The sequence below is a fragment of the Crocodylus siamensis genome, chromosome 5 (assembly GCF_052110815.1).
Source record: "Crocodylus siamensis isolate JL-2025a chromosome 5, ASM5211081v1, whole genome shotgun sequence".
NCBI classification, from domain to species: Eukaryota; Metazoa; Chordata; order Crocodylia; family Crocodylidae; genus Crocodylus; species Crocodylus siamensis.
The window spans coordinates 39,751,654-39,769,563 of NC_143399.1; the positions used below are offsets into that span (position 1 = coordinate 39,751,654).

The following is a 17,910-nucleotide window of genomic DNA, read 5'->3' on the forward strand; positions in this document are numbered from 1 at the left end:
AGGTGTTTTATGTTTTCCCCAGTCTTCCTTTTAATTCTAATGAATTTAAAGAATGGGTTTTATTTGTATCCTCTGATAGAGGGGTTTTATTTGTGTCTTTTTTTTGTGTCCTCTGATAGCTGTCTTTTAATTTATGCCATTGCCTTCATGATTTTTTCCCCCACAGGTTTGTACTAGGCCTGCGTGAAGTGGCTGGTATTCACTTCGGATTAGGATTCAGCTGATTCAGGGGACAGTGATTCGATCTGGTGATTCGAATCACTGTCCTGAATTGATTCGGCTGAATCTGATTCAGAGATTTGGCTGCTCCCAAATAGGCTGAATCACACAGGCCCCATCCCCTGCCTGCTGTTAATGCCTACCCTGCCCGGCCCCAATTCTTGGATCTTTGAAAAAAAAAAAGCCCCCAGTCACCAGCTGCTGCCAGGCAGGGGGCAATCCCCCCTTCTCCCCAATGCCCCACATTGCATGGGGAGCTCTGCCACAATCTCCCCAACCCCTGCCCACTCTCTCAACCCCCACATGACTGCTCCACCTGGACCAGCTTTTGGCCCTTTAAAAAAAAAAAAGCCACCACTCACTGGCTGCTGCCAGGAGGGAGTTGATCCCCCTGCCTCCCACTGCCCTGTGCTGCATATCTTGAGCCCCCAGAAGCCCCAAGGCTGCTGTAGCAGCCAGTGAGTCTGAGGTTTGGGTGGGGAGTGGGTGGGACAGCCATGGGGGGGCTGGGGGAGCAGGTGGAGGTCAGGGGGCTTGTGGCAGAGTCTCACATGTGGTGAGGGACAGTGGGGGGCAGCAGGGATTGCCCCCCGCCTGGCAGCAGCTGGTAAGTCAGGGCTTTTTTTTAAACAAGTGGGGGCTGGGCTGGGTGGGACAGCCATGTAGGGGAGCTGGGGGAGCAGGCAGGGGATGGGGCCTGGCAGGGGTCCCCTCATGGTCCCCTCCCCCTTCCTCCAGCCCCCCTTCCTCCACCCTCTACTTACTAGCATGGAGTCCAGGTTCAACTCCCTGCTGCAGCAGGAGGGACTGTCCAAATCACCAAAGCTCGTGGAATCTTTTTCAAATCAATTTGGAGAGCTTCAAATTTATTCAGAATTTTTAATTGGTCCCCTGATTTGATTTGTATTCAGAGACTCGGCCACCTAATTGGACCGAATCTCCTCCAAATCAAATCAGCACCCAAAGCTTTGCACAGCCCTAGTTTGTACTCTCATGCTTATCTTTGGTAAAATGGCCAAGTTTCCACTTATCTCAGACTTTATCTGAGACTTCTATTTGTTCCAAGTAACTGAATAGCTCATGACTTGGCTAAGCAGGTTCTTCCAATCCTTCTTTCACACTGAAATAGCACACTTGTGCCCTGCATGCTAGCTCTTTAAAGAAAAGCTAAGTCTCCAGCATTCCTCTCTCCCACTAGACTTGTCTCTTGTGCATCCCGTTAACCTATTCTCTTTGTTGTTAACCAGCTTCTGAAGTCCAATGTCTCTTTTTCCCCCCCCACTGTTGTTCCTCCTCCTTTCTTTCCTCAGAGTCATGAATCCTCCCATTTTCGTGATCACTGTTGTCAAGCTGCTTCCGTCTTCATATTTTCTATCAATTCCTCCCTCTTAATAAGAATATCAAGAAGAGCTTTCCTGCAGTTGGCTTCTCCACTCCTATTCAAAAAAGTTATCCCTTAGGAAATCTAATAACTTGCTGGGCTGTCTATGCCATCCTATGTTGTCATTCAAGTAAATATCCCTAATTAAAAACCCCCAGGAGCACAGTCTGCTTCAGTCAGTTTCCAGAGTGTCCTGGTCAGGCTCCTGGTATGCAGCAGACCTCCTGAAAGAAAAGGTCAGGTCAGTGGATGGATGCTTCTATCCTCCATAGAAGGGAAGTCATCAACACTACCCTTTGTTTCCTTTTGGGAGTGGTGGCCATAATCTGCCCTCCCCGCTCTTTGAGGCATAGAGCTTCACCTCTTTCATCAGTGGAATTGGCTCCTCCTGTGAAACATGACTGCATACCTGTTCTTTGCCTCTTGGTTGGGGGCTCAAAAGAGAAACACAATCTGTGACAAGAAGTGATCAGCTGTCTGTTTACTTCACTTGGAGCTGCCAATTCTTCCTGTTTCCTTGCAGCCCTAACCAATTGAGACTCTTCTTCAGTCACACAGGTTTTTTTGCACATCATATCCATGAGCTCTCAAGTTCCTGGAGAGAGGAAATTATGAAGGAATTTCTTAGGTGGTAGAGGGCTTGCCTTGCATGGGAGAAGATGCAAGGTCAACATTAGACTTCTTGAGTTAATCTCTTCTGTACTTATGCCATGTCCTCTTTGGAAACTTTCTAGCTTTGGCTTGGCATCAGATAGATCTCATTCCACTCATGTAAAAAGTATTAATATAAGTATCTGTCTTGCAAGGACATATTTGCAGGTTTAAAAATTCAACCTCTCAGAGGAAAATCAGAATTATAGAGGATGTGATTGAAAGAGGCAAAGGCAACTTTAGCAGGTGACAACATTCTATTAGATTGAGGATAGGACAGGAGAAAGGAGGATGAAACAGGAAAAGGGGGGAAAGCAAGAGATAAGAGGGTGGTATGAGTTGAGAACTCATCTGAATGAAAAGAATAAGAGATTATGGGGGATGCAAATAAGTTTGATAAATTGAGGCCAAAGGAAAAGAAGAAATGGCAGGAGATCCTCAGTGGGAGGTGTGATAGGATAAGACGATTTGAAAAAAGAGAGAGGGTGAGATGAAAAGGCAAAAAAGGGATGAGCTGAAAAAGTAAGATGTGTTGGAAATGGTACAAGAGAGGCTGGGATGGCGAGGGAGGAGGTGAGGACATGAGTCACAAGGATACAAGATAAGGGGCTAGAAAGAAGAACAAGAGGCTGAGACATTGGGAACTCTGAGACAGGATAAAGCAAGATGGGAAAGTAATTTTAGAGACTGAAGAAAATAATTTGGGATGAAACAATAGCCACTTCACAAAAGGGAAGTGGAAAGAAGGTGCACAAAATCAAAGCTGAAAGGAATATGCTTGCTGTAGCTCATGCTCTATTTTACTAGGGTCCTACATTGTTTTTCCTCCTTTCCCTGTGCTCAGGGAGTTGGGTGTCCAGGGCAGCTGCAACACATGGGGGCAGTAACCACTTCTGGCTTTTACTGTGGAGCTGGCATGATCATGCACCTGTGGTGGCATCTATTTTTATTTCTCCCTTTCCCTCTCCACCCCTCTCACTAACTTGGTGCCCTACCCCATTGCTTGCATTTCATTTAAAAACTGTACCACAGCCAAATCCTGATGGTCCCCCAAATGTTGGCATTGATAACCCACTGGAGGGTCAATGCTGACTAGGATTAAGGCTTGGGTTTGCATTTTGGTTAGATTTTAATGTTAGGAGAAGGGTTGCAAAATGTTTAGGGTTAGTTTAAGGATTAAACACAGTAGTACAGTTGTCTTTGGGTTAGAGTTAGAATTAGGATTAGGGTTGGGTTTTTATTAGCATTGGGTTAACCTTAACTTCTGGGTCCGGTGAGGGCAGAAAATGATTAGGATGAGGGGTATGGTTAGGATTAAGGGTAGGCTTTAGAGCTAGATTACTATCAGGGTAAGAGTAAATTTAGGGTTAGGTTTAGGCTACGGCTTCGGTTAGGGGTAGAGTTAAGGTAAGGGTGAGTGTAAATGTTGGGGTAGGTTAAGAGTCAAAAGTTAGGTTCTGCATTAGCATTGGATTGTTGTTTAGATTTAGGATAAAAAATACTGTTTATGTCAGATTATGGTTCTGATTTTGATAACAGTAGATTGAGGTTTAGGTTTTATACTTTTTTAACTGGTTCTTGGTAAGGTTAGAATTAGCTTCGGGTTATTGGTAGGGCTAGATTTAAAGTTGAGGCTACAGTTAGGTTTGGGGTTAAGGTTAGGGTTTTGGGTTAAATGAATGCATGCAAGTGTCTCAATCCTAGTATAACACCTGACCCCTTAACTACTGCCCCTTATGGCTGGGAGTGCCATGCCCCACTATATAGTCTTGACCATCAAATAAAACTGCAAAAAAACTGATCTGCAAAGCCCAACAACTTTCTATTTCAGGATGAAAAATATATTTACTGTATAAATCAATCCAAATAAACAGGTGCTCCTTTGGAAAAAGTTTTCTGTCAAAACAATTTTCCTCTAGGGTTACATTTGTCCTGCTTTAATCAGCAAAGGATTGTTTCCCTTTGTTTTGTGAGCCTTGGAGATTTTGTTGTCTATTTTAAGGACCAAGCACCATACATCTATCTCCAAATAGAACTTAGTTTGATGACTTGGCAAACAAAAAAACTCTCCCCATTAGAAATTTGCACAAACTTTTAATAATGTCCATGGAGGCTTATTGAAAAGTTTTCTGAGTGTGATAATTAAAGAAGTTGAGCATCCTGGGATGTTTCAGCTAACAAAGCCCCATGCTAGTAATTAGCATCTGCCAAGCTGTAAATTTACACAGTAGGTCCTTCTGTTGTGACCTTGAGGGGACAAACGAACCTCAGCACCAAGAGTAAACCTGAAGAGTGGATAACTGAAACTTTCTAAAGGGTCACTCTGAGGATATTTTGGATGAGTGACTGGCCTGAATCTCACGAAGCTGTGCACACCATTTCACATGATAATGAAAATGATTTTCATGATAATGATCTTCACACGCATAGTTACCAGTCTTCATACCCACTTGGTTGAAAATAATGCTGAGGAAAGCTGATGGCCATAGCAAGTCCTGCCAATTCCTGCATCCACACAAGCCAATCCCTTAAGAAATAACTGCCCCCCCATTTCATCAGGTCCCTTTATCAGAACACCGCACAGGACAGGACAACTTCCCATTGCGATGATAAAAGATGAAAACTATTTTTAACAAACATAACCCATTCTTCAGCATAAGAACCATTTGGGAAATTTCCTTCCAATTTAAAAGTCATTTTTTCTCTTTTTTTATTAGGTAAGAACTGGGAGCAGGAAAACCCCTGACCTATACTGACCATCCAGATCCCAAACACCTTCTCACATTTCCATCCTGAACTGCCTAACGAGACTCCTGTCCCTTCTCTATGGATCACTCAGACCCCAGCCATACCCCCATAGCCCAATGGTGCATCGGTTAACTAGACCCTAATCCCTATGCCCACAGAAGACCCTAATATTTCTGAGGCTGCCCCTTGATAATCAGCTACTTAAACTCCTACTTGATCTACTCACACCTTTACCTAGCATTGGCCATTCTGATGCTCCCACCTTCACAAGGTCTCACCATCCTTGGACCATTTCAAGCACAATAATGCCCCCACTGCCCAAGGCTACATTAACAGCTGAGCCTGCAAGCCACATCTCTATTGTCCTTTTCTGCACTGCCAACCTAGACCTTAGCTATCTGTCCACATATGTATCCTGTATTGACTACACAGATTCCAAACCATCCTCCACTGGCACTACTTTGAATAAAATACTCAAACCCTAATAACAATCCAGAGAACTCACCCTACAGACCCTGAATCATATCCTCATTACTAAACACTGAGACCTCAAGCAAATCCCCAGAAGATCCTTTTTTTTCATGGATCACCTAGGTCAGTGGTTCCCAACCTTTTTTGTGCTGCAGACCATGCTGCCCCACCCCTCAGCTTTAAGCCCGCATGTCACCACTGGTGGTGGACACTGCTCGCCTGGGCAGACAGGTGGGGGACCAAGCAGGGGGCTCGTGTTATGCCCTGGCAGCAACTTGCCACAGCCCAGTGGTTGGGAACCTCTGACCTAGGCCACAAACCATCTTGTTGAGACTTTTCCCAGACCTGAAAGTACCTCTCCATGGCCACACCTTCATGGACATTCATCCTTTAGTGATTTCCTTATGGAGCAACTCAACATTGACCCTTCAGCCTCTTCTCCTTTCCCAAAGTCACCTTCCTATTGATTTGTCCTGCATCAGCCTTTCTGACCACAGACCTGCTTAGATGGGCACCCACTAATGCTTCAAATACTCAGACCTTAATAACCACCTCATGACCACATCATGCATGAATAATTCAGACACAAACCACCTTACCATGACCCCTACTTGTTTTGAATACAAAAACCCACCTTGGCTCCATAGCTCCACCCAGCATTGGTCACCTCTGATCCTACGTTGCCTACTGAAAAGCACCACCCCTTCCTTGACAACTTGTAGAGTTACATCTCTACGTTCCACTCAGACCTCAGTGACCCCTCCACAATTCACCCTACACTGGCCATAAACAACTGCCTGATGGCACCACTACTCAAACACCCATGGCATTCACACATAGATTACTTTAGCTGCAAAACACTGACCCTTTCCCACACCCTCAGTTGGAATGAACACTCAGCCCAAACCATTCCCCCTAGCTTCACCCTGCACTGACCATCCCATACCCAAGCCTCTTACCAAAAGCCCTACCAAATAAAGATCTCATTGACCCTGTTTCATATTCTTTTGGCTCTATCTTGCAAAAACATTCCTAGGCTACCTCATGGTCTCACTTGGCCACAGCTATTTGAATCCTTTCATTGTAGCCAAAGCTGCACCATAGACAACCTTGACTGCACACTGGGTTCCAAATCTGTGTTGACCGAACAGACTCTAAACCAATCTTTTAAACAATATGAAATTCAAACCCTCTTCTCCAAGGCCTTGCCATATGCCAGTCATCTAGACCATAGACCAGTCTCTCCTGCCTCTGCTCTACACAGACCATGCAGACTTCAAGACTCACCTGACAGCACCTCCCTGCACTGACCATTCAGACTCAAACCATTCCCCATGACCCTTCTCTGCACTGACCACTCTGACCTCAAACCACCTCACTCTTACCCAGTACTGAACACTCAGACCCCAATTCAGCACTCAGTGGGACCATAACCTATTGACTCCAACCATCTCCCTATGCCTTCTCTACACTGGCCACCAAGATCCCAGACACTAACAGCATCCCTGTGAATGGCCCCAAAATGCTCCTCACAGCCCAGCTCTGCCTTAATCACCAAGATTGCAAACCTATTACCACAGACCCAGCCTACATGGACCACCCAGATCCCAAACCATTTTGCCAACGCCATGATTTGTACTGACCACCCTCACCATAAACTAACTCCCTACAGCTCCAACCTCCATGAAACGCTCGGATCTTAACATCCCCACAAACAAGCCCAGCACTGGACACTCAAGTCCCAAACTACATCTCAGTGGAACAACAACGCACAGAGTGCTTAGACTTCAGCCATCTTCCCATGGTACTGCCCTGCATCCACCATGCCAATCCAACTCACCTCCTCATTCCCTATACCGGTCTCTCAGATCCAAAGTACTCCCTTACAGCCCTGCCCTGCTAAGACCCTACCCACCTCCCCTTGGCCCAACTCTGCACTGAACACATAGATTCCAGTCCTCCTCCCCACAGCCTTTCCCTGCATCAGCCACCCAGACCACCATACCTCAACCACTCAGACTCTGATGCCCTCCTCAGGCCCTTTCACTATATCATCAGCTAGACTCTAACCACTTATGAATAGTTCCACCATGCCTTTATGATTTTGGCCCCAAACCACATCCCCATAACTCAAATCTACATTGATCGGTGAGATCTCAAACAAATCCCCCAGGCATTATCTTTTATTGACTACCTAAACTCCAAAATATCATACCAAAACCCCACTGTGTAGATGGGGCCTGAGGCATACAGTGGCTGGGGGGGAGGGCAGATTTAGTATTACAGGTTCTGGGGGGATAGGGCACAGTCATCTGTGTGATTATGGTATATGTGCTCTGCAGGCATGTTCCCAAGTGTGAATGGCCATGAAGTTGGGCAGCAGGAGGGTAGAGACCAGGGTTTACATAACCATGGTATAACGTCATAGGGGATAGTTCTGGATTATGTATGACTATGATACTGGGTCTGAGGGCCAAAGCCTGAATGTGTGAACATGATTGTGTGTGTGTGTGTGTGTGTGTGTGTGTGTGAGAGAGAGAGAGAGAGAGAGAGAGAGAGAGAGAGAGAGAGAGAGAGAGAGAATATGGAGGGAAGAGGAGGGGGTAGGGACCAGGATGTGTGTGATGTGATGTGATATGAGAACTGTGCAAGTGAGGGCTCAGAGGAATTTCAGGGACCATCCCCAGTATCTGGGTGACTAGAACAACAGCATTTACAGGTGTGTAGAGCTTAATATGACCCTAATATTGGGAATTATGATCATGATATATGGACCTGGTTGTGTGCATAAATGTAGCACGGGCTCCATGTGTATGTGAATATAGACCATTACTTAGGGAGACCATGGTGAGGTTTCTTGCAAGGCTGGATCCCTGTGAGCTGTATTCTCAGCCCTACTTGGCATAGTCCCAAGGCCTGTTTCTTCATCCAGTGTAGCTGGTCTGGGACTTCCCTCTCCACCATCACAACTCTGTCTGCCTAGAGAACCTAGGTCCCCCTGGGTGAAAGATATGCATGGCCCTCCCCTCCTGAGGTTGCAGGTTATGGGACTTTGTCTACACCAGTCCCTGAACCAACAGAATGTCAGTGTAGGCCCACTCCCATGCTGGTATGAATTTGGCATGATTTCTCCTAGCCTAGGGCAGTATGCTCTGGAGTTGCCATGTCATGACACTCTAGAAGCAAGTCCCCTATTTCAGAGTAATTGCCTCAGACTTTCTGTAGACACAAGGAGACATCCCTTTAACATCCCTAAAAGCAATTATTAGGTGTTCTGCAGACTTAGGCAGCTATCACTGCACTAGGTTAAATTTGAGACTGCTCCCCCATCTCAGAGGATGTGTTTACACATCGCCCTACAGTAAAGTAACAATGTGCTACATCACCGTACAGCATGCTACAGAAATGTAGAGATCACATAGATCTACATGTGATTGGCAGCTACATCAGCATAGCAACATGCTCCCCTGGTATACCAACATAGTGGCAAAATCTAACTGTGTGCAGTGTGCGTGGTGCAGTAGAGACAGTTAGTACGGCCATAGCAACTTTGCCATATGGTGATGTGTAGACACATCTAGAGAGATTGTCTTGGGCTCTCACAGTGTCAGGCAGCATTGCCATGACAGTTATGGTTGAGTCATGTTTCTGAGTTTTTCCTTGCAGCAATTAGTTCTAGAAACAGAATTTCTTCCATAATTAACTCATGGGCTGAGAATGCTGGTGCCCCTATCCTGGCCTAGATTCCTGAACTGCTTGGAAGAGGGCCAGCGTGTGAGAGAATGTAAAGCCTGAAGGATTGTTGGAATCAGTCTAGATCCTACTTGGTGCCTGTTACAGGGAACCCTACCCCTGTTATCAAGAAACAGGGCAGCCCCTTTAAATCCAGAATCTTCCATGTGTGGCCAGCCAGTTGATCAGGGGTTAAGGATCAAGCCCTGCCAGCTGGTCATGTGACAGGAAGGGGAAGGCCAGAACCATATAAATTGCAAGTGGACAAGGCCAGGGGGCCAGCAGAGAGGGAGACTCGTGATACTATGGAGCAGCTGCGGCAGCCTCTCTGGGAAGAATATGCCATGCTACAAGACAGAGGCACAGTCACATAAAGTAAGTGGGCACTTTGCCTATTATATTTTATTATTTTCATTATATGACCATAGGAGCCTATGGTTTATGTTTGATGTTAAAATGCCAGAGGTTTGTGGCTGAGGCTGTAGAGGTGGAGGAGGCCTCATTAGCGCCAAGGGGCACCAAGATAGAGGGGTCAAGAAGCCCTGCTGCACTAGGGCCGTGAGCCCAAAATCACTTGAAGAGGAGATAGGAGCCTTGAAGCCAGGTCCTAGTGGGTGGACTTAGGCGAAAGGCCCTAACTACAGAAAGAGGGGCAAAGCCGGACGGGGCCGAGGCCCCAACAGCCTGGCACCACAGGGATGCACAGAGTAGAAGGGCCAGTAGGCCTGGTGTCAAGGAGAATATGGAACGGAGGGCCTTGAGCCCAAGCGCGTTAGAGAGCAAGAGCCTTGGAGCCAAGCCCTGATTAGTGGGTTTTAACTGACAGGCCTAGCCAGAAAGGGGGGGGGGTAAGCCCACAGTGGCTGAGACCCCAACATAAAGAGAAATTTACAAACATCTGTGAGGCATGGGGCACATCAAGGGGAGGTAGGAGCATGCATTTTTGCCTTTAAGGCAACACCTCATTGTCCTACGGGTGGTGAGCCTGGAGCTTGTCTGGTAACTTGTGGGTCAGCCTCCCTCTTTCTTTAGAACCAAGTAACATCAAGTCATGGCAGGAGAGTAAAGGGAGGGGGAGCTGATCCCCAGAGAAGGAAAATCCAGCAAGATTTGACAGGGACACACTTACCGGTATATTTAAAAAAAAATGCAGCCAAAGACAGCTCTCTGTCACAGTGCTCTTTGATCCTAGGGCTGAAACTCCCTGAGAAGAGAGTGTGATAAGCATGCAGTGTTCATTGTTATCTTCCTTTGGCATAGCATGAGTGTGACACTGATCCTAAGTCATACTCAGGGTTCAAAATATGGGGGGCCTGGGAGGGCTGATTCCCCCATAAGAGATGAGAGCCCCTGGCCCACCTCATGTCTTTCTAAGCAGCTCAGGTGGTGGCAGAGGTGGTTCCTTCCAGCTGCCACTGCTGCAGACCCCCACAAGAGTTGGAGTTTAATTTGTATCCTGGTCATAGTTGGGCTGAACCTTTGTTCTCTTGCTCAGATTCTTGTGGTATAATTTTCCTGGGGTGGTTGGGTTTGGCTGTAAGGGCTGGGTGATACTATCAGCAGGAGGAGAGCTGAAGTAGCAGCTCAGCTTAAGGAGAGTGACAAAAATGTGACAGATTCCACCATCTTTGGAGGAGTAGCCATGTCCCAGCTTTGTTATCTTTGGAACTGAGCCAGGTGTGTTGGGATGACCTATCCCTAGGGGAATTCCTGAATACTAGAGACAGTTGAGCTGGGTGTGTGGAAGGCAGGGCTGTGCGTGCTGTGTCCCTCTTCCCCCACAATTAGCTGAGGCATGGGCAGCGCCTGGGAATGCAGTGGGTGAGCTCACTGCCACTTGGGAACCTGCATACCCAGGGCCTGAGCCTTCTCCTTTAGCTAAATCAGCAGAGCTTTTGTGCCCAAAGTTCACTTAAAGCACATGCAGGAGTTCATCTGAAGGTCAATGGGGACTGAAGCACAATGGGAAGAAGATGCTCCAACACTTTTGCTGAATCCAGGCTGTAGCCAGTTTTCTTACCAGGATTCTTCACTAGCCATTAAGGCATAGCTCCTGGGAGCTGCCAGATATCACTGTGGCCTGGCATCCAGAGGTCTGGAATTAGTCTGGATTATAAAAGGTTTTAGGGGCACAAGACTTGTGACCCTGGATTGGTGACAGTCTCCAGTGGCTTATAAATTGAATCACAGAGTTTGCTCTGGAGAGCAGAGGCATTTGGCTGTGGTCACTCACCTCAATGTGTGGAAGTAAAAGAGCAGTTAAAAGGTCTACTAGAGACATACTCTTAACACCAGCAACATTAATCAGCCTGCCTGAGTCTAGCACCGAGAAGGAACAGTCCTAGGTGGATCAGTATCCTGGGAAGAATCCCTTTTGTAGTATGGTAGTCAGTACTGTCTTGGCATCAATGGTTTGTTTTTGTACATGTATAAATAGACACGGGGATTATCTACATATGTGCTTTGCTTTTCTCTTCCAAAGGACTAAAAAGATCCAGACTCTGCTTCTTTGTAGCTGATATTATCTTCTACCATCAAGAAATGACGGCCATATTTTTCACTTTTTGCTTTTGACATGTTTGTTGGTAACTTGCACCCCTGTTACAGGCACTGTTGCCCAGAGTAGTGATGGCCACACCCCATGATTTTTCATGATATGCCTTTGCTCTATATTTTATCCAGATAGGACAAGAGCAGGTCTGCATAAGGAAAAAAGCTCTTCCTGCTACTAATTTTCATCTAGAAAGTGCTAACAGTGATGAGTAATTTCTGCCTTTGTATCTTCTATAGAATTAAAAGTCTCCTCCACGTGCATTCCTTCCGGACTTTCTTCCAGTTATAAATTTATTTACTGAGAGTCTGAATCAAATGTTCAAATGTGCCTAAGTGCCTTAGGAACTCATAAGGATGTAGCCAAGGGATGAATCCACCACTTGACAGGCCTATTTCTTATGGAAGTGGAGGGCAGTGAGTCTATGCCCACTCTGAAAACTACAGGTCTCCCTCTGTTAGAGAGGCCACTAGATGCATACAAATTGAGTATTAGGGACAACATGAGAGACAACAGGCACAGGAGTGTGGGACACAGGTTAATAATGAGTGTTCCAAGGGGAACACTGAGCAGAGCACACAGCCAGCCACTACTTGACAGGATGCCAGGCCAGGTGGCTCTTTGGTTCGACGGTATGATTCCTGTACTCAAGTTACTTCCTAGAATTTAATTCATGATACCATTCAAGAGGACTTAGTCTGCTAGGTCACATAACCTTGACTGGAAATGCTCCCCTTTACCTGATTTCATGTAAGCTCTGGAAATCTTGGTTCAGTGTCTCAAGGCACTTAGGTACCAAATATATGGAAATGGATCTGGCACTATGTGGATTTTGCTCCTGAAACTGCTAATGCATTTTCTTTTAATGCACCAAAAAGTCATTGAAAACAGAGAGGACTCACTTCCCTTTTTCAGTCATTCTTTTTCAGGGACTCAAGCGGGGTGGAATAGGATCGTGTTTCAATGTCTAATAAAAAGTCCACATAGGTGTCTAATAGATGGAATAGGACCTGGCTCTTATTTAATTTCTCTATATCTGTGATTCCCAACCCATGTGCTGTGGAGTGCCTTGAGATTTTTCCAGAAGTGTTGCAGGATATCACACAATGTTAGCACTGGCAGGTGTGAAACCCTGATTCACAATATAATCCCAGAGAGATTTCATATTCAAAATCCATAGTGTTAAAAACATTCTGACACATCGTGGTATTTTTGAGCAACTTGCAACAGGAGAATTGGTCTATTATTTTTGTCACAAGGAAATGAGTGAAAGCTAAGAGTTGACATTTCTGAGGGGTGTCTTCAGTTTTAAAAAGGTTGAGAACCACTGTCGTATGCTGTCTGCAGCAGGGAGCTCTTGCTGGGTAACAAAGGCAGCTCATGCAAAACAGGGAACATTTGTTTTGCTACACAAAAAGTTTAGGAATTTTTCTGAAAGATCCAAAATCTGTCCTTCCACTTCAACAGGAAGTAGGGTCCCATAGGTGTTCAGGGGCTGGACAAAGCTGCTCTTCCTAGGACTCCTGTCTTCCACAGCAAAGCGAAACACTGTATCACAGGTTGTTCCAAATTGCAAGTTGCAGCAAATTCAGGCTGCTATCTTACGTGGGTTGTGGAATAGTCAGTGTTTGGGTCAGTAAAGACAGGCACTAGGGCAGGGGTGGGCAATTATTTCAGTGGTAGGGCCGGTTACTGAGTTTTGGCAAGCCATCAAAGGGTTGCATGACAGGCAACCAGGGGCTGATAAATATTAATTTTCTAAAATGTTTAGGGGCCCCATGGGCCAGACAAAATGGCCTGGCAGGCTGCATTTTGCCTACCCCTGCACTAGGAGAATACCAAGTGGCATAAGCAAATCAATGTCATTACATCTCCAGTAACGTCAGACTGATTTGCATGTGTGCACTGCATTTGAGTAGAAAATTACACTGAACTTACACAGTTACATTTAGGCAATGATTCACTACAGGCGGGTCAAAGACCAGCTGGCAAAACAATACTTAGCCCATAAGGTTGTATGCAGGAATGTGGCATTGGCATTTCCAGGAGCCTTCCTAGTAACATGCCCCCAGTTGTGAGAAACTGCAGGAAGAGACCATTGGTGTGCTTCCCATGTGCTAGAGTACGGGAGAGTGGAGTAATTGTCCTGGTGCAAAGGGTAGTGACGTGCCACAAGGGCAAGGAAAAGGCAGGGGAGGGTGCATGGAGCAGTGCACAGTCTGCCCTGTCTGCTGCCCACCCAGTGCTCTACAGCAGGGGATTCACTCATGCTCATGTATCAGGTTCAGATCACAGCTTAGCAGAAAAAGGGTATTTCCAAGAACAGAGAAAGGAAGGTTGGTTTTCTTTCCCTTATTATTTTCATGAAATGCACAGGGGGCAGGGAGGGATGTGGGAAGCATCAATGAAATGCCTTACTGTAAATGTTTACGTGTTATTTTTTTTAAAAAAAAAGGTTGAATGTTTCATTTTGATGGGAATAGAAACATTTTGTTTGGTTGCTTTTTCATTCCCTTTAGGAAGTGTTTGTTGAAAAACAAAACAAAAATCAAGGAACTGACCTGGTTGTACCAAAGCCTTTACTTTTCTTCACAGCTTTTTCATCCAAAGTTGTTGTCAATGAAGTAGCTTCAGCCAGATCTTGTCTGTGTGCCAGTATTACACTGTGGCCAGAGGTAATTCCCAGTTCTCAGGCTGCATGGGGTTAGGTGGTTTCTGTGTGAGAATGGGTAGCACTGGGTTTTGTGTGTCATTTTACCTCACAGGCATGTATGTCCTCTCCAACTCACAGATGCTGCCCCAGGATGACATGCTGGATTTCAATGAAACACCAGTGACAGATCTCATTTTGCTGGGCTTGTCCCAACAACCCATGCTGCAGGCCATTCTTTGGGCTACTCTTAACTATCTACCCGCTCACCCTGCTGGGGAATAGTCTCCTCCTTGTGCTGGTCTGGGCTGACCGTCAGCTTCACACTCCCAAGTACTTCTTCCTCAGCAACCTCTCCTTCCTGGACCTGTGCCCCAGGCCTTAGTCCATTACTTCACAGACAAACCCATCCTCTCACTACACCGCTGCTGTGCCCAGATGTCTGTTTCCTTCTTCTTGGGGCTGACTGAGTGTTTCCTGCTGGCTGTTATGGCCTACAACCGTTTTGTCGCCATCTGCAACCCCCTACACTATCCCCTGATAATGAGTGGAAGGATGTGCATCGAGCTGGCAACTGGTGCATTGTCTGGTGCCTTCCTGCTGACAGGTCTCATTGCTCTCACTGTGCCCTCTTGCCTGTGTGGGCCCAATGTTATCAGCCACTTCACTTGTGAAGTCCTGGCAGTGCTGAAGCTGGCCCGTTCTGACAGCCATGCCAGTGAGATGGTGGTGTTTGCCACTGGTGTCCTTGCACTGCTGCTACCCTTTAGCTTCATCCTGGTGACATATATGTGCATTGGCTTGGCCGTACTGTGCATCCATTCAGCGTAAAGCAGAAGCAAAGCTGTTTCCACCTGTAGCTCCCACCTGACCGTGGTCAGTATATTCTACGGTACAGCCATGTTCATGTACTTGCGGCCTCAATTCAAATCTACCTCAGACCAGGACAAGATGGTTTCTCTATTCCATGGTGCTCTGACCCCCATGATGAAGCCCTTGACCTACAGCCTGAGGAACAAGGATGTGCATGGGGCCCTGAGGAGAGTAACCAGCAGGAAAATACTTGCTTAAAGGCAAGCTGAAGCCTCTTTGGTCTAATCTAGAAGGGTGAAGAGACCCTAACAGATATAACCACCTGGTGCAAAGCTCTTTTCCTGATTGCTACCAAGAGACTGGACATCATCAACCCTTCAGCTTCTCAGGTTTTCAGAGACCTGGGTGTGACATTGTACAAACAGGCTGTGTAGGATTGTGTGCATTACTTTGTGTGACTGTGCCTGTGATTACACAGCCACATGCATACATCTGTTAGCCACTGTAAGCATGAATGACAGTGTATATGACTATTGTGTGCTTGCGCACGTGACAGGGCAGAGTTTTATGACTCTGTGCATGACTTAGTGTATGCACATCTGTGTGACTTGGTGGGACTGTGGCAGACTCTGGGTACATGTGGAACCCCTGTGGTGGTGCAGGAAGCAGGTACCATGGACAATCAGCCAACCATTTGATTGGGCAGTGCTTAGTGGTTCTAATTCAGAGGAGCAGTGATTATCACCTATCTGTCCTTGCATCTTGTCAGCCCCATGCCCGGATTCACATAAAATGGTGTGTGGAGGGAACTGCAGCATCAGTGGGCCTCAGCAATGGGCCTGGCAAGTTCAAGAGTGTTCTGCAGGGGTGTCTTGAGCTTAGGATAGTTTGGGAACCCTCCTCTCAAGTAAGCCCAGCTCCCGTTCCCTCCTTCTCTCCTTTGCATCACAAGTACTGTGGGGCTACAGTGGGGATGGATACTAGGATACTCAGCAATGAAAACTGGCAAAAAAGCTGTGTCAGTAAGAACCAAGAAGCTGGCACTGACCTACTACCAGCCACAAAAGGGGTATAAGCACATATATGCCACAAGCTTGAGGAGATGAAGAAAAGGTCCTTCTCTGAGAGCCCACAACCCTGAGCCTGCAGGTCAGAGCCTGACTCTCTGCACAGCCAACATACCAATGGTCCCCTGGAAATTAAGATCCTTGTCTAGAGGTGCCTTCTCTCAATCCCAGCCCCGCTTCCCCAGATGTTACTGTAGTGACCGCTTGTCAGAAGCTATACATCTTAAGACCAGAAGAGACCATTACAATCACCAGCCCGGTCTTTTGCATCAGTCAGGGCAGAGAATCCCCCCATATCTCATCCTCGCACCCATAACAGTTTGTTTAGACTAGAGCATGGCTTTCAGAAAAGAACAGCTCCCCTGCTTTCAGACTGGGAGATGGAGAAACTCCCTCAGCCTAAGGGAGATTGTCCCAGTAGTTAATTTTCTTCACTGCTTAAAAAAGGCAGCTCATTTTTGTTTGAATTTGTCTCACATCAGCTTCCTAGTAAGAAGCTAACTATCATCAGAAATATCCCCAGGTAGGTGCTTAGAGACCACACTAAAATAAGTTTGAATTCTTCTCAAGGGTAAACAAATTGAATTCTTCCAGCCTTTGGCTGTGAGGTAGTGTTTCCAAACCTCAAACCTTGCTTGTAACTCTTCTCAGAACCCTTCCCCATTATTCAACATCCCTTTTACAGTGTAGATACCAGGGACTAGGCACAGTGTCTAGTAAAGATCCCCTTAGTTATATATGAAAGTACCTTCCTCTTCTCCTCAGTATTCCCCATTTCAGGTGTTAAGTTCAGCTATGTTAGAAGTTATATTTGCATGCATTGACTTTGCTGAGCAATCAAGATTGCTTGGAGGAACTGACCTGGCACCATCATTATTTTCCACGCCACTAACTGTGGCGTGACCTGCAAACTTCCAGCGACAATTGTATGTTTTCTTTCAGACCATCAATAAAGATCTTTAAATTACAGGTCAGATCTCAGGAAAAGCTTCCTAAGTGCAGGAACAGTAAGACAATGAAACAAAGCTGCCAAAGGAAGCTACAGAATTGCTTTTGTTGGATCTTTTCAAGGAGAGGCTCTATGAGTATTTGTCTGGGCTGGTTTAGGTACAGGAAATCCTGTGTTGGTACAGGGCACTGAAGTAGATGATCCTGGAGGTCTCTTCCAGTCCCGTGATTCTATAATGAATAGGATTAGGCAGAACAGACCATGGCATCCACCCATGGGGCTCCTCATGGGTCAGGAAGTTTGGCAGCAGGGGGTCAGTGGCAATGAATACCACCAACCTCCCCTGCTGCCCCATGGGGCTGGTTGAAGCCAAGCCTCACACACTTCCCCACACAGCCAGATTGGTGCCAGGCCATGTTCTCTTCCTGGGTTGGGACAGGGCCATGCTCCCTCTCCTCTGCAGAGCTGGATCAAAGCCAGGCCAAGCCCCCTTCCACACATGGAGCTGGGCCATGCCCCTTTCTCTTCAGTAGTCTGGGCCATGCCCTTTCTCCCCTGTGCAGCTGGATCAGGACATGACTGTTCCACGGGCCTGCACCTCTTCCCTGGCCGAACCTCCACAGGGATGGATGGGGCCACACTGTGTCCACCCTAAGCATTGGATCTGGACCCCTGGCC

The 17,910-nt window shown here is 46.5% G+C and overlaps 1 pseudogene; it reads left to right on the top strand.

Annotated features, from left to right (window-relative positions):
- Positions 1–2,206: 2,206 nt before the first annotated feature.
- Positions 2,207–17,812, top strand: LOC149863917 (olfactory receptor 13H1-like; annotated as a pseudogene).
- Positions 17,813–17,910: the final 98 nt, after the last annotated feature.